The following is a 21,648-nucleotide window of genomic DNA, read 5'->3' on the forward strand; positions in this document are numbered from 1 at the left end:
GCAGAAATTGAACGCTGTTCTGTGTAAAAGAAAATACTGGATATATTCAACATTATGTATGTAAAATAAACGAAGTGTTTGTTAGAGGGTAAACGGACCGCCGCAACAGCTGGAGTGTCTAATTTGGACAATAATGATTTTATTTACTTTCGATTTGCTCCAACGAAACGAACGTTTTCACAATACAAACAATGTTCAGGTGACAACAGGGGAGATTTACTCTGATCCAGCAAACGGGGGAGTCCTGCAGTGTGTGTGTGTGTGTGTGTGTGTGTGTGTGTGTGTGTGTGTGCCGAAATTAGTAAAAAAAAAAAAAGATAAAAGTAAGACAATTGAAAATAATGAAGCAAGGCGCTCCCAGGTTGCCAGGTTGCAGGAAAAATTACCGGGGCGGCTTCCTGGCACGACTACACCTCGGATAACCAGGTTTAAATAATTGAAGTTTAATGCGTTCTGAACATAAAATTTTGGCAAAGATTGATTTTGAAGACAATATTTACAATTTTGCAGAAAAGTTAATTTCTAGAGTCTACAAACTAGTATTTAAGAGAAGAGTGTTAATAAATGTGAAACTGTGAATGAACTTTGTCCCTGTATTCAACATCAAAGAGGTAAGTTATTAATTATTATTTATACTATAATAAATTGTTGTTGCTATAATTTTTTATTTTTTACTCAAGGGGCGCATTATTACTTTCGCCTGGGTCCATATTATTCTTGATTCGTCCTTGAATACATTTCAGATACAGATTAACGCGAGGAGCGAGGTCAGTGGACTATTAGTTACGTGAATGAAATACATAATAATTATACAAAATAACTTGGCTAAACTAGCGCCGAGGTAGTTCCTTTCGTATTCCACTTATACACCTTCATACGAATTTGTGATATGTTAGGTTTGGTTAGTTTAGGGCTCTTGTTATGCCTTGCATGTACGATAAACTACCTTTTCACAAAAAAAAAATGCCTTATAAATTCAATGATTTTCACTTTCGCAATCACTGGAACTACCTCAGCGCTAGACCAATAACTGCAGTAAGAGACGTGTTTTTTTCTCTTGTACGGATGAGGGATCGAAGGCTTACACTACAGCCTGAGGCTTATTGTGCTTATCACTCCTATTCTGTTAATGATTGGGTAGCTGGACGGCCGCGCTCTTGTACAACACGCCGCACCGTGAACTTAACCAAGGTTATGGTATGGATGATGATCATGATGATGATGATGAGTGAATTAATGATGGCGAAATGAGTCCGAGGTCCAACGCCTAAAGTTACTCAGCAATTATTCTGCTTCAATTGGTTGAGGGAAAACCCCGGAAAAAAACACAACCAGGATTTGAAGCCGGGCCCGCCCGTTTCGCTATCAGACGCGCTGACTGTTACTCCACAGCAGTGGACGAGAGACGTGTTAACATATTATTATTATTATTATTATTGTTGTCAAGAGAAGTAGATGCATTTTTCATAACGTGATTCAATGATATGCATTTGTGCATATGACTGCATCCCATACTACGTAGAAGATAATACTAACTACATTCATTTTATTGATAACGAAAGGAGAGAAGTTTTCACAGCACTGAATGAGTTAAATCAATAATAACAACAAAACTAACATTAAATATAAGCGCTACAAAGTGAAAAAACGTCTAATGAATAGATCGGGGTTCAATACGACACTGCAACAAAGACCATATCGACGCAAGGCCCGTTAGCTCAGTTGGTTAGAGCGTCGTGCTAATAACGCGAAGGTCGTGGGTTCGATCCCCCCACGGGCCATTATTTTTTTTATTTGCTATTTCTTTTTTCCAAACTTAATTGCGTTGGACTTTTACATTACTCTATTGTTACTACAAATGTAAGAGCATAGAAATAAAATATTACTAAGTAAGCGTTTTTGAAATTGATATAATAAAATTATATTGTGTATACACTAGCCGACTAGCCCATTCGATTCAGTCTACACATTACTTTGTTTATGAAAAGTCAAACTATATTAATCGATTGAACTTCAGAGACGACTATAATAGCCAAATTCTAATCCGCGCAACAGTAAACAATTTTATATTTTCTCCAGCAATGTATGCTCTACCTCTTGGAAGTAAGGAGGATGGAATTAGCGAAGGAACAAGAGTGCTAAAAAGTGAGTGCAAGAAAGTCAGGTGTGGCGAAAGTGTTAGAATAAGAATAGAGAAGAAAGTGTTGTGTAAGAAGATAGTGTAAGTAACAAGATAGACGTACATACAAACAATGATTAAAAGAGAATTAAAGTGAAAAAACATCTGAACAAATGAGAAGTGAAAAAGAGAGAAATTGGAAGTGTAATTAAGTGAATTAGATATTTCATGTGATTCAATGTTGTAGGTATCAGGGTACTATAACTGTAGGAGTATTATAGATATAAATTTACGGAAAGAGGAAATAAAATAAGAAATTTAGGAGTGAAGCGAAGAATAGTAGGGAAATAATAAGTGATGGAAGTGTTGTAAAATAAAGAAAATGGAAATATAGACAAATAATTTAGGAGAAAATGTCTGGAGAAGAATGATTAAGAACAGGTAGATTTGAGAATAAATAATAAAAATAAATAATATAAATTATTAAGGAAAGAAATATTCAATAATAGGTAAGCGAGAAATGAATGGGAAAGAGTCCAGGTGTGAGAGAGAGTAGAAGAGGATAGATAGGAATTCAGTTAAAACGGAAGAATAGGAAGCAATCAGGAAATATTTGGCAAATGAACTTATTAACATTAAAGGGATGGTAGATCGAAAAGCAGAAATGTAAAGGTCCACCATAACTGTGAATACTAAAGTTGGCTGACAAGTATCAAATATCGTCCCAGCCTATGTTTAACTATTGCAGATGACAGATGAAATGGAGTGTGTTGGTGGAATTGAAGAGGGAAACGGGATTACTTCGAGGAAAGTCCTATATAACATCGTTTTCTATCATAGTATCGAACCCGGACCGCGTGAATGGAAGACCACAGATATGACTATGTGGGCAGTTGCAACATTGTTGAAGAGCTGTGTGGTTCAAGTGCTACATTCAGGATCCCCCGCCAGGTCGTCATGGAATTTGTGGTGAAAAAAGAAGACGTTGCAGAAGGTTCTCCTTGGATTATTCCCACTTCATTCCACCAACACTTCTACTTCATCTACACTTCCCCCCTTTCATCATCATCTCCATTCCTTTCCACCATTTCGGACTTGCGACCAATTCAAAGTCGGCTGCAGGCCGCCACCGAACTTTGACTCCGTGGTAACTGGTCATTAGTTGCTGGTGGTAGTGCTATGTACCGTGGGCTCTCCCCTGGGCTCATTGGCCGGAATTGAAAGACCCCGGTGATGCTATGTGGAAAGATAAAGGGATTCTGCAGGCTACAAGGGAGTTCGGGGGCGGTCCGTAGGAGGCTCTGTAGAGCGGGATGGCCTTAGGGCATGCACATCATTCCATTCCTTCTAGCACAATGGGCCCATCCAAGAGGCCTTCTGTGAGAGCAGTCCTAGCCCGTGCCCCTTCCCTTGAGGGGAACTAGTATAATAGTATAGTATCGGTCTTACTAATAAAAACGTTTAACTGTCTTATACTTACATAATGAATAGCTCGCTTACAAGTCGAGCGTAAATTTATTACTTAATAACCACTACAACTGTTACACAGGTACGTCATAGTTTCGTCATAACTTCATTACGAAAGGTAATAGAATAAATGAGGTTCTCTATTATATCCGATAGTGCGCGCTAGTGTGCCGCGCTAAGTATCGATAGTACAATTGCGTTTGGTCGATTACCACACTATATTTTGGTCAAAGGGTATAGCTACAGCAATATAATTATAATTATTCTGTGCTCTTTGGTTTGTTCTTTTGTGACTACAAGTCTAGATCATTATATAATACAGACTGGTCAACCTTACGGGCTTTCAAGCAGCCATATGAGTAGTTCCATAAATTGATAACAGATAGCGGGATCATAAAAAGCGCCACAATATACATGGTCTCTGAATCGGCAAAGCCTGTCGATTGCTATTACGAGTATATCGATTGCTTCGTCTCGCAAGTTGCAGGAAATTATATCGAATGTCTCGTTTCGCAAGTTGCAGGAAATAAGATTGGCTGAGGCTATTTATAGTTGTCACGTGGACTTCAAGAGATAAGGTAAAATTTCTTCTCCGTACTGTGTCCTGTCTATAGAATTAAGAATAATTTAGCATCCCTCTTTAGGCTGAAACTAGGGCTGAGGCAGTTCTGGTGATTTTATAAGTGAAAATCGTTTAATTTTCAAGGGATTTTTAAGCGATCGGCATTGGAAGGAAGCTTTAGGTTTATAATTACATCTGGTATATTTTAGAGTGCTTCCTTGATTGTAAGACAGCAGAATTACAAAACTTATTAAAATATCAATTTAAATTAGGACGATAAAATTACATTATAGCTATTGTCATTCCAAAACGTGCAATACTACATAATTTCTTTAGGGCAGGGTGCCCAAACTTTATTTGTAAGGTCAGTAATTAGAAGGATGATCGATTGTGGGTCACATGTTGTAAAGATAATTCTTCGAAATAAAAATTAATTTACATGTACCGATTTGCATCTACGTATTAGCATTTCAGTTGGGTATACTCCCTATGGCAGTGATATATAATGTAGGCCTACAATAAAATTACAATACTATGATCTAGGCTACAAGGCAATCATAATCATAAAATGACAATCGATATGAATAGCTGTTAGATGGGCGGCCATTTTATTCTCTATATACAAGGGGTTTCGTGTATATAACTACTGCAAAGCAATCCCATGTATAGTTACAGGCTGTTTATACATTCATCCCTTATGCATGATTTATTATAGTCGCGTCGCTGTTATTTCCGGCGTGACTCCTCCTCTTTACTTACGCCTTAGAAAGTGAAGGCTCTATAAAGTCTAGGTAGGTATTATCGTTCGCCATTTTTGTCCTTTCGTTGCCGAGCTACCAGACGAGGAATCTATTTGCCGCACCGTTAAACATTATCATGTCGTAGCTCCTATGATAATAAATCGACTCCCTTAGGAGCTACAACATGATAATATTTAACGGTGCAGCAAATAGCGTCATCGTGTGCTTTCTTTTAACGTCAACGAAAGAACAAAAATGGTGGGCGATTATATTCATTATTTATCGAGCCTTAGGTAGTTCATAACATCATCAGCAAATGACAAGACTCACACGTTTAAATGTAGCCGACCTGCAACGTGATTGGCTGCCAGAAATAAGAGCGACGCGACTTCAGTAACGTTTTCTCTCCCAACTCTGCATAAGTCTCGTATATAAACTATAGACGGTTTATTAGTAAGACCGAAAATGCATAATTAGGTGGTGTAACATTAATCAGACTTAGTACACACCAACCTCAGCTTAACGTGCGAGACTCTAAAGAAGAAATTTAGAGTGGAGCACATTTCAATTATGCACATTTACTGGGGAATTACTGTTATGTTATAGTAAGTTGTGTTATTTTCTCTTTCTTTATTCGTAAGTTGCCAATTTGAACTTGCTTTACAAAAATCCCAAGTATTAACTGTTGGATATAATTGATTCATTTATTATTCATTTATTTCTTTAAATAATTCATTTATTTTATTTTTTCCTGGACTTCGTTTGGTATTCTCAACATTTCCGTTACTGTTTTATATTTCGTATTCTGTCCGTTATTCCCGTGCAATATATTACACGTTAAAATAACTGACTTGAATAACTATGGCACCATTACCACGAAATTATTTCTTTCCTTTTCTGCTCTGTCGGTTTTCCCCGGCATAGCAGTACAGTTTGTTTTTTTACATCACCATTGGCGTTTGAAAAATGAATGACCAATAATTGCCTATTATTGGCGTGGTCCAGAGAGTCGAGGAATATTCGAGAAACGTAAACTCCAAGAAAAATGGAACAATAGCGTGCAAACTTCTAAAGTAACATCTTAGAATTACTGCAGACACAACGTAAACTCCTATAATTACTCCAAAATACAAAATCTCTCTTCCAACTTAATCAGGCTTAGAGCAGTCAGTTACTACTGTAAGTTGTATATTGAAGCAAATACAACTAAGTACTTGGTTAAAACAACATTAATATTTAACAGTAACAAAATTCTCTTACGAAGTCACTAGACTAGACGGCAATTCGAAAGGCGGTAGTGTGCTAGCGTTTGCGCCGAGAGAGACAGATAGAGAGAGCAAGGCAGCGTACAACATTGCCACATTGTACTTCACGCGCACGTGCAATACAAATAGCGCAGGAGAGAATTTAAATTATCAGAAGACAATAATGACCTTAGCCCAGGCATGTCAGAAATCAGACACTGAAAGTGCAGCGTATGTGCGCGGAATGCCGGTCTGTGCAGATTGCGTCATTCACGTGTTGCTCTTTCCAGTTTTTAGCGAGAGAGATGTACAAGAATCTATTCTGCAATTCTAGTGTTCAATTAAATTAACATTTGGACATTATAAACATACTTAGCAGAAGGAAAAAACACAATTATTGTCAGTGTTTATATTTGACAATAATTGTAACACAAGAAACAATAGACTTACTCAGTTACAATTCACAAAGCAGTCGTTTGTAAAGAATAATTTATTTACACGATTTGTATACAGTATTTGAAGAAAATATAAATATTGCAGTAATTTCGAAACAACAAAAAACGAACACAGCATTTCATTTTACATAGTAGGTACTGATTATTTCAAAGTAACACTCTTTCATTGTTCTTCAAGCATTATTGGGACCATTGGTGCACAAATGTTAAAGAAAATATTTTACTCCCAATTACATGCAATAGGACATTGTGAGGCTTTTACACTGGAATCATTTCCTTGCTGTATATTAATATAAATTCGCATTATTATTAATAAATTGGACAAATTAAGCTTGAATTTAAATTTATATAGTTTATTTGGAAAACGTTGAGCAAGTATCAGCAAGTTGGGAGCGTTACTGAATTGAGTTAAATGAGTACTTCACAAGCTGTGAAGCGAGGACATTATCTTTATGTCAGGTTTAAAGATTTATTAACGTAAGTATATTAAGATAATATAGTAACGTGAGATGGAAAATTCGCCATTATATATTATTTTTCCAGAAAATTTTTTCTCTTTACAAATAGTTGCTTTCTTCCTTCCCTTACAACCTCAAGACCCTCATATGTATTCTTCACTCAATATTCTCATCACTTATCAGCTTATCAAATAAAAGTTGTAGGTCGTCTAACCATTTATGACTGTGTTAGTACAGACTCCAAAACAACATTGTCATGTTTGTCTTGCCGTGAGAGTACTAATTAAGAAATAAGAGGCGAATATCATATTTTGAGAACTTTACTAATCTGATTTAAATTCTCACATCACTGTTAGGTCCACATGATATGATGAAAGCCTTTCATTTTAAAATAATTACTTTTGGCTGAGGAAAACTTTATAACAGTTACGTTATATGATTCGTGATTTCTCTTCTTCGTTGTATCTGTGGACTCCTCACTTTATTTTTCATAACGCATTCACAATCACAGCTCAATGAGCACACCCGTACTGATCTGTGTTACTGAAAAGCTGTTTTGCTACTGCAGGTAATGTACAGCCCTGTCGCGTTCCCCTCAAAGCCGATTCACTCCCTCTAGGCAGGGGAATAGGAACTGCACATTGCACAGACACCAGTGCACAATGTGCACGACTGCACAATGTGCAGGGTTTTCACATGCCTGCCTTAGCCGTTGATTACTGTAAGCATGATACCAAACAAACCCTCTTTCCTTCACTAGCAATATTTTTTGCACGGTTCTCAATTCCACACCACATGCTTCTGCAGTCTTTTTTCTACGTTGACAACATTCCAGCCAGCATCAGGATGGCCGGCAGCGTTCTGCTCGTCAACATTTTAAAAATAATTATACACCTTAAATACTATTTTCCGCGCCTGCCTGTGCAGTATTTGTCTTTTTACAGTCTCTTCTTTCATTTATTTATCTTACACACACAGTAAATGTTAGTTTTACTTATTCAATCTATTGAAACATTCATACGTGAACAAACAAACTCGGGAAGTTATAGACTGATTCCGATTGGTTCTACTGTACAAGCTTGTGACGTCACATACCAGAAATGCTACGGCGCATTTAGCAGCTGACCGCCTTCCGAAATGCCGTCTTGTATAGTGGGATTAAACATTTTCTGCTTGTTATGGTCATTAAAAAATACACCAATATAACAACACTAAAACATGTTTGTTAACAACAGTCTTCTAACAGTAAAATTACTGTAAGTCAGTGTATGATATAAACTGTTACACTTGTTTCTGTCATAAAACATCAATATACGAATATTAAGCACATGACGGTCTGTTTTCTGTTTTTAGAGCGATGTCTGTTTTCTGGCGGAAGTACAGCGTCTCTCTTAGAAGCTCTCAGCCTATTCCTAATGCTTCACCCGATTTAACTTCCAGTGATTTTTATCTCTGGAGAACTTTAAAAGGAGTTAGTGGTATAAATAATACACGCATGCACACACAAATATTGGAAGAACTGAAATATAATATCCTAGAAAATATCGCATCCAAACTGCGGCGAATGATAGGCCTACATCATTATCATTACTCATTACTTAAGCAAGCGCAAAAAATGTTTTGAACATGAAGATAAACAGTCTTAGAAAATCTATAAATATGAGTGAGTAAATTACGTTTAACCACCAATATTTAATAATATTTTACATTAATAGTTTGCAGTTTGTCAAATTGCCGTACCCAGAGTGTCGGAGCACGCCAGCCGATAGTCAAAGTTGCAGTTCGGACGGGAGATAATTTACTCACCCAGTATTCTTTTTATTGAACTGTTATTCAAAAGACAGGTATAATTACCAAGCACCCAACTATGAAGATGAATTTTTGTTTTCGGATTATACACAAATAACCTTTTTTTATAACTCAAGTAGGGCTGACATGTTTAAAAAAAAAAAAAAAAAAAAAAAAATTGAACAAAGTGTTCAAAATTGTTTAAAAAAATATCTGTTGGCTAAAACAAGTTTTAAACACAACGTTTAAATCAATATGATGATATTCTTAATTTTTAAGCCAATAAAATTGTTATGTTTATTATTTATTTCTCTGTTAATAATAAACAACGTTTAAAGCTATATCATTAAAACATGTTTTCCTTTTCTTTTTTTAGACGTTTCATACAAGTTATTTTTCTCGTTTTCTGGTTGTTTTATTTTATCGTAATTATTTACAATACAAAATCATGTTTTCCTTCCATTCAGGCCTTTACAAAATGTACAGTTTATGAAATTACAGTGATGTTTCTGACTTTATGGAGCCAAACTTCGACCTTTTTTTTTTTTCCAAACAAGCATTATCATTAATAAGGAATTTTTGTACGATATACAGGGTATCCAAGTAATAAATAGTAAATCAAAAGTAATCGGTGTTTTAATTATGTTGTCTAAATATTTAGGGAAGCGAAAATCTGTTGATAAGGATCCTTCATAAAAAACAAATGTGTTTATTTAAAGAGGTGGAAAGAAGTATATGTATGTATGTATGTATGTATGTATGTATGTATGTATGTATGTATGTATTTTTTTCAGTATGTTATTTTACGACGCTTTATCAACAGCTTGGGTTATTTAGCGTCTGAATGAGATGAAGGTGATAATGCCGATGAAATGAGTCCGGGGTCCAGCACCGAAAGTTACCCAGCATTTGCTCATATTGAGTTGAGGGAAAACCCCGGAAAAAACCTCAACCAGGTAACTTGCCCCGACCGGGAATCGAACCCGGGCCACCTGGTTTCGCGGCCAGACGCGCTAGCCGTTACTCCACAGGTGTGGACGTATGTATGTATGCATGCATACATGCATGTTAAATGTTATGTTTTATTTAACGACGCTCGCAACTGCAGAGGTTATATCAGCGTCGCCGGATGTACCGGAATTTTGTCCCGCAGGAGTTCTTTTACATGCCAATAAATATACTGACACGAGCCTGTCGCATTTAAGCACACTTAAATGCCATCGACCTGGCCCGGGATCGAACCCGCAACCTTGGGCATAGAAGGCCAGCGCTATACCAACTCGCCAACCAGGTCGACTGTATGTATGTATGTATGTATGTATGTATGTATGTATGTATGCATGCATGTATGTACGCTTTTATTTACACTGCAAGTGGTCAAACACCCGGCCCAGCGTTTTCCACTAAACCCACTGTGTGTGAGAAATATTAGAGAGCAAGCTTTATTGCCAAGAACTTGGAATTAGTTGGCGACGTCGACAACACGTTTTTAAAGCGCATTATTTCATGGCATTGTTTAAAACAGTTAAAAAACATGTTTTAAATTTTAAATAATAAAACACTGTTTTTTTTTCTGCCAACCCTGCCCAAAAGTAAAACATTTGATTTACAAATTGTACGCCTTAAGTTGACGTATACCATTAATTTTTCACAAATTCACATAAAATAGATATTCGTAGGTATATTGTAATCAGTACAGTCCGGTAGCTGTTGGCTCGTCCCGTGATCGTTCAGATCAGGTACTCTAAGGAGATAATCAGGAATCTGAAAGTAATATAAATAATGTTAGCATATAGGCCTAGTAACAATATGAGACATCTCTCTTTTAATAATAAATATTTTAAAGGCTTTGCTTCAGTGCCCTTCAGATGCGTAACAAAATAGGTTTACAACTCTCCGATAATCATTTAACAATAAGTAGGCCTCCATTACATGTTTCTGGCCGGAGGAGATAGAATAAATTCGCAACAAAAAGTAGATACTATTTCATACAAAGTAATATGAGTACACCCCATAATTACCGTACCTTCTCTCGGGAAAGGGTTTTGCGTGAATATCAACTTCACCGTTTGTTCTGTAAATGTATTCTACATAATAAAAAACAAAGTAAACCGCGATTTAGATCCGAATGTATTCTTTATTCCATGTGCATAAATTCTGTACTGGAACACTCATAATGATCATCCTTTTGCTTAGAATAGGCCTACGGTATGTGTAGAATGCGGTAGTTTTTCTATCAGCATTCGTAGAATACAATCCAACTTAGATACACCACGGCTCTGCTAGTTGCATAAACAACAGGCGATGTCATCTGTCAATCTTACAAATGACGATATAATAAGCAGATTCTGAAACATACGGCTTCCCTGGTCTAGCGGTCAGCATTCGTGACTACAAATCGTGAGATCCAGGGTTCGACTCTAGTCCTGAGTCTGAAAATTTGTCTTTAACGAGACTGTTTAATAATTTCACTCGTGAAAATTTAGAAGTTAAATGAGTGTAAATAAAGAATTTCTGTAGGCAGGAGCACCTCAGTGTTCAAGTAAAGGTTCTTAGAACACGTCCTAGTCTGAAGTGTGGGAACTATAAGATACAAAAACCATCAACAAGATGAAAGCCAGATACAAATATTGAGTATCGATTGTCATTATGCAGTGGCAACTGAACACTTAAAAGTCGTTAGTAGCTGTATCAGGATAGGCTGCATAGCGTGTAGAATAGGGCATTGACTTGTTTCAGACTAAGTAAACACTACCCCCTTCCACTAGCTAAAACTCTACCTACTGGGAAGTGCGCTTCCCACCCCCTAGCTAAAACATCAGTGAATGGACAATAAGGCCGATAGGAACTGAATATACGTCGTCGCTACTGTCGGCTGGAGGAGACGCGACTAGTTAATGTTTGTAAACAAAACGCACGGACCAAGGATACTTATCTAACACACTTTATTCTTACCTTAGTCATTAGTTACTTTAAAAATGTACCAAGGAAATCAATCCGCCCCTGAGCACGAGTTCTCCTCTTTCAGGGGCGAGCTAAAGTTTTTTCTGTATATAATATATGTTATGTTATAATTATTAGCAAAATAATAAATAAATAAATAAATAAATTGGACTATAAACTAAAAATTATAATAATATTAATTTGAACATTAAATCAAATTATATAGCTGAGATTGAAAACAATATAAAACCCACTCTAACAATGAAAATTACTTAATCGAACACTTTTGTGAATACCTAAAGCGGCGGTCGGCAGGTTAAGACTTTCTGACATTAGAGCATGTTCACTCTTGCTGAGCACGTAAAGTGGTTAAGCCTTGGTTTTTCTGAACCGACGCATGCGACGTGCGAGATGCGAGATAGTGAGTGATTTCTATAACTGAGAGATGCGAGGTCTGCGCACCTCGCAATTAAGCCTTGGTTTTTCTGAACCGACGCATGCGACGTGCGAGGCCCGTCTCGCACAAATCTGGATAACACGATAGTGAGTGGTTTCTATAGTTGCAAGGTACGCAGACCTGTACTTCGCAGTTATAGAAACCGCTCACTGTCTCTCGTGTTGTCCGGATTTGTGCGAGGCGGGCCTCGCACCTCGTACGTTGCATGCGTCGGTTCAGAAAAACCAAGGCTTTACAGTCTCGAAGCGGCAAACGAGTGCAGTTCCGTGGCGGCATGTACAGATACGGAAATAAAATTTGGGCCGAGTCTTGGTAGCAGTATTCCTGAATGTAGACAAGCTTCGCAAGACTATCCACAAGTAGCATATATTTAGGCGCTATTGTTTACTGCACATGTGCAATGCGTTGTATCTGGAACTTAGTATAATTAGGCGCACCAATTTTTTTTCTGGGTCCGTACATTATTGTTCGGTAGAATTAGTAAAGTTGTGAATTAATATGAAGTTATTGCCTGTATGCTGAAGTTTGTATAGATATGAAAGACAAATTCCAAAACAAAAAGGATTTAACTAACTTCTAACTTATAGACACTTTCCCCAGGTAAGTGTCCTTCCACCTTACGTAGACTTATTATTTTTTTTTCGTGCATGAAGATCTGAAAACCTCAGTACGGGAACCAAATATCATAAATGACGCTGAAAAATGTTCTTCGCCCATGTGTTATCTAAACAATGACTCACAATAACACAAAACTATTGATGTAGAAAATAATAAAAAAAAAAATGCTGGAAAATGTGGTAGGCTTGCACATTAAAATGCATCATAAACAGTACCTGTGGTAGGCAATTATGTGTTGTAGAGGAAATTTTTTATAATACTGTATGCTTATTGTACTAGCAATGTCTATTTTAATTTTAATAGTGATTAAAAATAGCCTGAATTAAATGACAATTTTTCTCTGTTCTCACTTTTCCAGAAACATAAAATCTGACACCAAGGCTTATAGTGTGTTAGCAGGATTTTATCATTTTCATTTGTGTGAAGAAACGTTTTCATACTTTAGTTAAATGTTACGAATTTTAGTAAAAAAATCTCTCTATAAAAATTATAGAACGAAATGTTTTGCATATTGCAGTTACCATATTAATTTCATTTTACTATAGAAATTATACTTTAAAAATGTTTTATATATATATATATATATATATATATATATATATATATATAAAGAAAATAATCTGCCCTCAATGAGGGTGACCATAAAGATCCAGAATAAAAGCACTACAGAATAATTTAGAAAGACAAGAATTGTTTAGTAAAAAATTCAGAGAAATGCAAACCCAACAGAATCATCAATGGCCAAAATATAAATGGTAATGTAATATTTGGATTGAATCCTTAAGAATATTCAACAAAATTTTTTGAATTTCAAAAAATCGGAGTCCGAGGGCTTTTTAAAATATCACATGTGAATTTAGGAAGTGTGCCACGCGCACCAAACAAAAGACCAGAAACATTCCACTGACTAGTGGGAATGCTGTATTTCTCACTTAGATAAGGGATGCAGGACTCATAAATGGATTTCTTCTCCTCATCAACGTGTTGTGCCTGCAGGGCATCCCTCTCAAACCAGATTGTAGGATCAAAAACTAATCCCTTACATTGAGTCCTGTGGATGGCTAAAAATATCTGCTCTTCTGTTCGAATGTAAGGATGAAACGTAGTGGATCTCCTCGTATACGGTGTCGATTGTTGCACAGCAGCTCTGTTTTTCGACAATCCCAACACGTAACCAAGAGTTTCCGTCTCGTTTCTCCTACCTGTGCTTCAGATTAATTCAGTATGCTATTAATATTAACGCTAACGTATTAAGTACAGGCCGCCATGTAGCATTCACCTGATGCGAATCAGTACTACCCCACCAACCCAGAGCACCACTGCCGATTCTCTTATAATGGAGTAAAACTGCTCTTAGGAATGACGTAAAAAGAGACGGACGGTGCCGACTAAAGCATAATTTCTAATAATTTAAATTTTTAACATTGATATCTCATTTCTAATTAAATGAAATTTAGGATTATTTCAAATAATTTAAACGATTATGGGCCGTATTCATAGACATTTTTAGCGCGGGCTTCCGGTGGATGATCAGCGTTTTTCGTATTCATAAACCAGTGTTAGCGATAGGATATGATTTGAAATCTGTACAAATAACCAGTGGATAGCCGGGGCTAGCTTAGTACGCTCGTAGCGCGTGCTGCGAAATGTCTATGAATAGCACCCATCATGTTTTTATTAAACTAAGTAACACAAAATCTTTTCACACGTCTGGAACTTCTAGCTAAATGTACGAGTTTATTTGATATCTTACACATACGCCCAAATTACCATTAACTCCAATTACGACACTCATAACCAGCTTACAGCCCTATTTCAGTATCCTACAAACACATTTCATTGGTTGTTACATGATTCAGCAACCTTTAGTAAAAAAGAATACAGTGGAAGCTCTTAAGTTCGACTGCTTTCGTAAGAGAATTAGACATGCCCGTATATGGCCACTAAGAAATGGGTTTGCCATTTGAATGGAAATTGGTCCTGTGTCTTGTAGTGATACTTTTGTTTAAGGAAAACAGAATATTTTATTGATTAGGACATCTATATTGATCGCTGATTTTAAATTAATGAACTCTTCTTTTTCTATTTGAGAATTGTGCCGTATGTGAGACGGAACTGTCGAAACCCACTGTGGTACTAGAAGCGCATACACAAGTCTCGGGGCGGGCAGGAAATGCAAGTACAGTACTGTATTCGTTGATGGATAACCAATAAGAATTTGTATTCATTTCATCTGCCACATCCACTAGCCTTATTGGTCAGAACTTTTAATTCTGTTCTGTCGAACTTAGGAGAGTCCACTGTACTTCGTTTCCTATACATGCATTCAATTTTCTTTTCTGATCAATACTACCAATTTCTACCGTAGAATATCAGATTTTTGTATTCTACCAAAACTACCGGACCAGTATTCCACAAGGCCGAAACTCTAATTCTGGCTATTGCTGGTCAGTCAAGCTTATTTTAGTTATCTGTAACGACCCCAACGAATAGATTTTACCCCATTTTTTTTTTCACCTGAAAAACGAAAATAAAACCAACTTTCGAAAAGTTGTGATTTCCTTTTATATTACCAGCAATGGAAAAAATCCAATCCGCATCTCTTCTAAACAATGTTTTCCTTAAATTAAGGATAAAAATTCTCAGAGTTACTTGGGACTGGGGTAATATTTATGCTATGTCACCGTCGCAATAGAGTTCTGAAGTTCAAAAGTCGCGCCACGTAACTTACAAAAATCAATTTTCTTCTCCAGAACACTGATGTGATCTGAAACATATCTCTGTAGATCAACGCTCAACAATGGTAATGATAAAGACGAACATGTATCATATTTCGGCCACTTCTTATCACGATAACCGTACCCAATCCATCTTCATAATCTCCTATATAGCCCAATTAATCTTAATTTTGGAACCATACAACTTTTATCTGAAGATATTAACTTTGACAATAACTTGTCCTATTATTAACTATTTAAATGAGAAAATCGCGTATTTTATCGCGATGAAGAGATTATTTTACACATAATAAACAATTATGATCCATGGATTTTAAGACAATTACAAAATCATTATAAATCAATGTATGGGGAGATAACTAAAGTCTTAGATATGCTAGGTTCTAGATTATAGCTGTGCCAGTATTGCTATAAAGTTTCGATTCATTGCTACACGCATTTAAATAGCTTCTGATATGAAACTTCTTCATGCTATTGAAGAATAATTACTTCAAATGTTATTAATAGTTTTTTTAAATCCACTCTTAACAAAGTAAGATTAGCCTATTAACGACAAATTTTATCAAAATATTGAACTCGCAGTTTATTTTTTTTTCCTGATTATGTTTATTACATTATTTATTAATAGATAATTTGTTATATTTTCAAAAGTATTTAAATGTTATTAATATTCATATGCTGTGTCTATTATTTTATTGCTATATTTATTATTACCTACTGTCGTTGTATAAATTTATTCAGACTCATCACATATTCATTTTGTATGAGGTCTCGCGCGCAGAGCTGAGAGGTCCTAGGTTCGATTCCCGGTGCCGGTACGAATTTTTCTCGTATTGAATAGTAATAATACATATTGGCTACTTCATAGTAGCCGTGTAATATTCAATGAAGTGGATGAGACCTCATACAAAATGAATATGTGATGTATTAACTGTTAGCAGTTGTCACAAACTTATGTTGAATATGGCCATAAAGTCATTTAAATATGCGCTCCTGCATATATGACTTGTATCGTCTCAAATGCAGGTAGTAAGGCCGTAAAAAGCATTACGAGAGGGGTTCGGCCGGCGCCGTGGATCGTGTCCCGGCATAGCTCAGTTGGAAAGAGCGCTCAGCGCGCAGAGCTGAGAGGTCCTGGATTCGATTCCCAGTGCCGGTACGAATTTTTCTCGTATTAAATAGTAATAATAATTCAGACTCCTAGGGCATCCAGTAAGCATTTCATGTCAAAATATACTGAATCTGAAAAAACGTAAGAAGAAATTAATGTAGCCTAATTAAACTTAATTGTTACTTTTATAAAACAAGCTGACTCCAAACTGACTCCAACAGCCATTATTAATTTTACAACAAATTCACAAAATACGTTTTATTGATTTTAACCCATTAAATGGGGCCGTCAGACTCTAAAAGTAGGTACCCTTGACAATAAATTATCTCTGTCCTGTTTTCAGGATTATTTTGCGTAATATACACATCAGACTCAGCAACTATTATCTAAACGTTTTCCAATTAAGTCACTAAAAAAAACTGAAATTTTAATAAACCACAGCTATTGTTGTTTGTTGTTTAGTCAACTGTCAAAAGATAGGTTTGAACCTCACAGGTGACACCAATAAGGCATCACTTATGAGACAAGTAAATCAGAAGATAATGGGGTAGGGTGGCCAGTTTCTTTCCCCTCCATTGCATACATCGCTGGCTAGTTACATATTACGAGTAATTATTAGTTATTACACTAATCAGACTTTAGATGTATACACACAATGTATTGTTCTTCCTCTTCACATATCGTCAAGCGAGATATAGGTACTTAATTACAAATGAACCCGGAGGTTCATTGCCGGCCTCACATAAACCCGCCATCGGTCCCTATCCTGAGCAAGATTAATCTAGTTCCTACCATCATATCCCACCTACCTCAAATTTATTTTAATATTGTCCCATCTACGCCTTGGCCTCCTCAAAGGTCTTTTCCCCTCAGATCTTTCAACTAACACTCTATATGCATTCCTAGATTCATCCATATATGCTACATGCTCTACCCATCTCAAACGTTTGGATTTAATGTTTCTAATTATGTTAGGTGACTGCTCGATAGGAGATTTACAGTACGTATTAGCCAGAACCTCAATCAGAGACAACGGATATATCAGACGTAATTTACTGGGTGAACAGTATACAGCAGAACAGGTTTCACGGCTGGCCGACTGGCTATGCGCGCGGAAGTGGGGGACTCAAGGCCGCGCGAGGCTTCTGTTCTGCTCTATACTGTTCACCCAGTATGAGTTTGAAGAATGACGAAAAAAAAAAGGCATTTGAAAATACATTTAAAAAATAGACAAAGAATGTACAAAACTGGATAAAATTAAAAATTATGAAAGACGACAATATTATACACATTTCCTCTACAAAAGAAAAAAGAAAAAGGATGCTGGACTTCATGGCCAAAGAAATTAACAGATTGGATACGGTACTGAAGTAGCAATGAAATAAAAAAAATCCTCCTGTAAAGAAAGAGGGAAAAGAAAAGTTGTTTTCCACATCTGGCTGAAAAGCTAGAATAGGGAATGGAGATTCTAATAGACCTACAACTTGAAATTTTAACGACGACGACAATGATGATGATGATGATGATGATGATGATGACGATGAAGAGAAGAGGACGAAGAGGTGAATAAGAAAAGAAAAAAGAAGTGTAGGAGTAGAGTATCTAAAAGAAGAGGAGAACAAGAAGCTGAAGAGAAGTAAGGTCAGGAGGGAGAAGAACAGGATGGCAAGGAAGAGGAATAAGACAAATACAACGAGGAGGAAGAGAAAGGGCGAGGGTAGTAAGATGAGGATCAGAAAGAGTAGTAATGTGACGGAAAGATTACATTGAGGAAGCATATAATACGAAAATCAGTAAAAGAAGTACGAAGAGAAGGAGAAAGCGTACTAAAATAATCAGGAATAAAGTAGGATTCGAAAAGAAGTACATAAATGACAAAACGATTGACGGAATGAGAGGATAAAGAATACATGAGAAAGAGGAACACAATGAAAAAGAGGAAGAGAAATAGAATAAGGAATCAGAAGTGTTTTAGGACAACAAGAAATAATATTAAAAGAGAGTGATCGAATGAAAGCATAAATACGAACAAAATTAATACAAGGATTTACGTAGTTTAATTAGAAGCAGGAGTGATAGAATTAGGAATATAATTAGGAGCAGGAAAGTGATAAGATGAGTAAAATTAGGAACAGAAGTGGTAGGATGAGGAGTATAATTAGTAGCAGAAGGATGAGGAGTATATTATTATGAGCAAGAGAGTGATTGAATAAGGAATATAGTTCGAAACGGGAGAGTGATAAGATGAGGAGTATAATTAGAAGTAAGAGAGTCATACGATGATGAGTATAATTAGAAGCAGGAAAATAATATGATGGGAAAGAGTATAAATTATGAGTAAGAGTGTTAGGACGAGGAATATAGTTAGCAGTAGGAGAGTGATATGATGAGAAGGAGTATAGTTTTTGGAGCAAGGGAGTAATAGGATGGGAATATAATTCGAAGCAGAAAAATGATAGAATGAGGAGAGTATAATTATGAGTAAGAGTGATGGAACGAGGAATAAAATTCGAAGCAAGGGAGTGATAAGATGAGGAATACAATTAAAGCAAGAGAGCGGTATGATGTAGGACGAACAGGAGCATAATTCAGAGGGGTGTAATAGGATTATGAGTATAATTAGAAGAAGGCAAGTGATAGGATGTATAATTAGGAACAGGTGATGACAGGATAAGGTGCATAATTAGAAGCAAGAGAGTGATAAGAAGAGAGTATAAGTAGGAGAATAATAGGATGAACAGGAATATAATTAGAGGAGGGGAGTGGTAGGATGAGGAATACAAATTAGAGTAACAGAGCGGTATAATGTAGGATGAACAGGAGCATAATTGGGAGAGGTGTGATAGGATTATGAGTATAATTAGAAGGAGGTAAGTGATAGGATGTATAATTAGGAACAGGTGATGATAGGATAAGGAGTATAATTAGAAGCAAGAGAGTGATAAGAAGAGAGTATAAATAGGAGAATAATAGGATGAACAGGAATATAATTAGAGGAGGGGAGTGATAGGATTATGAGTATAATTAGAAGAAGCTAAGTGATAGGATGTATAATTAGAAGCAGGTGATGATAGGATAAGGAGTATAATTAGAAGCAAGAGAGTGATAAGAAGAGAGTATAATTAGGAGAACAATAGGATGAACAGGAATATAATTAGAGGAGGGGAGTGATAGGATTATGAGTATAATTAGAAGAAGCTAAGTGATAGGATGTATAATTAGAAGCAGGTGATGATAGGATAAGGAGTATAATTAGAAGCAAGAGAGTGATAAGAAGAGAGTATAATTAGGAGAATAATAGGATGAACAGGAATATAATTAGAGGGGAGTGATAGGATGAGGAATACAATTAGAGTAAGAGAGCGATATGATGTAGGATGAACAGGAGCATAACTGGGAAGGGTGTGGTAGGATTATGAGTATAATTAGAAGAAGGCAAGTGATAGGATGTATAATTAGGAGCAGGTGATGATAGGATGAAGAGTATAATTAGAAGCAAGAGAGTGATAAGAAGAGAGTATAATTAGGAGAATAATAGGATGAACAGGAATATAATTAGAGGAGGGGAGTGATAGGATGAGGAATACAATTAGAGTAAGAGAGCGGTATGATGTAGGATGAACAGGAGCATAACTGGGAAGGGTGTGGTAGGATTATGAGTATAATTAGAAGAAGGCAAGTGATAGGATGTATAATTAGGAGCAGGTGATGATAGGATAAGGAGTATAATTAGAAGCAAGAGAGTGATAAGAAGAGAGTATAAGTAGAAGAATAATAGAATGAACAGAAATATAATTAGAGGAGGGGAGTGATAGGATCATGAGTATAATTAGAAGAAGCTAAGTAATAGGATGTATAATTAGGAGCAGCTGATGACAGGATAAGGAGTATAATTAGAAGCAAGAGAGTGATAAGAAGAGAGTATAAGTAGAAGAATAATAGAATGAACAGAAATATAATTAGAGGAGGGAGAGTGATACGATCATGAGTATAATTAGAAGAAGCTAAGTGATAGGATGTATAATTAGGAGCAGCTGATGACAGGATAAGGAGTATAATTAGAAGCAAGAGAGTGATAAGAAGAGAGTATAAGTAGAAGAATAATAGAATGAACAGAAATATAATTAGAGGAGGGAGAGTGATAGGATTATGAGTATAATTAGAAGAAGCTAAGTGATAGGATGTATAATTAGGAGCAGCTGATGACAGGATAAGGAGTATAATTAGAAGCAAGAGAGTGATAAGAAGATAGTATAAGTAGGAGAATAATAGGATAAACAGAAATTTAATTAGAGGAGGGGAGTGATAGGATGAGGAATACAATTAGAGTAAGAGAGCGGTATGATGTAGGATGAACAGGAGCATAATTGGGAGGGGTGTGGTAGGATTATGGTTATAATTAGAAGAAGGTAAGTGATAGGATGTATAATTAGGAGCAGGTGATGATAGGATGAAGAGTATAATTAGAAGCAAGAGAGTGATAAGAAGAGAGTATAATTAGGAGAATAATAGGATGAACAGGAATATAATTAGTGGAGGGTAGTGATAGGATGAGGAATACAATTAGAGCAAGAGAGCGGTAGGATGTAGGTGAACAGGAGCATAATTGGGAGAGGTGTGATAGGATTATGAGTATAATTAGAAGAAGATAAGTGATAGGATCTATAATTAGGAGCAGGTGGTGATAGGATGAGGAATATAATTAGAAGCAAGAGAGTGATAAGATGAGGAGTATAATTAGGAGCAGACTGAAGAATAAGAATAGGAGGAGAGTGTAATTAATGGAAATGAATGAGAAACGAGTAGAATGAAGAATAGAAATAGGAGCGTCCTGTAGATGAACAAATGAGAAAGAATAATGATAGAACGATAAAGAGGAGAATAATTAACAGGAAGAGTTGTAACGCGATGAATAAAAGTAAGATGAGAATGGTAGCATGAAAAGTAG

The 21,648-nt window shown here is 36.2% G+C and overlaps 1 protein-coding gene and 1 non-coding gene across 2 annotated transcripts in view; one reads left to right on the forward strand and one right to left on the reverse strand.

Annotated features, from left to right (window-relative positions):
* Positions 1 to 1,707: 1,707 nt before the first annotated feature.
* Positions 1,708 to 1,781, forward strand: TRNAI-AAU (transfer RNA isoleucine (anticodon AAU)). The gene has a single exon. It is a non-coding gene; the product is annotated as a tRNA-Ile (tRNA).
* A 7,365-nt stretch (positions 1,782 to 9,146) lies between these two features.
* Positions 9,147 to 21,648, reverse strand: part of LOC138697987 (spermine oxidase) — a 79,992-nt gene continuing 67,490 nt past the window's right edge. Inside the window, exon 8 of the transcript XR_011331643.1 lies at positions 9,147 to 10,597. The gene's annotated coding sequence lies outside the window, so the exon portion shown is untranslated. The remainder of the gene's footprint in view (positions 10,598 to 21,648) is intronic.

The sequence above is a fragment of the Periplaneta americana genome, chromosome 4 (assembly GCF_040183065.1).
Source record: "Periplaneta americana isolate PAMFEO1 chromosome 4, P.americana_PAMFEO1_priV1, whole genome shotgun sequence".
NCBI lineage: Eukaryota > Metazoa > Arthropoda > Insecta > Blattodea > Blattidae > Periplaneta > Periplaneta americana.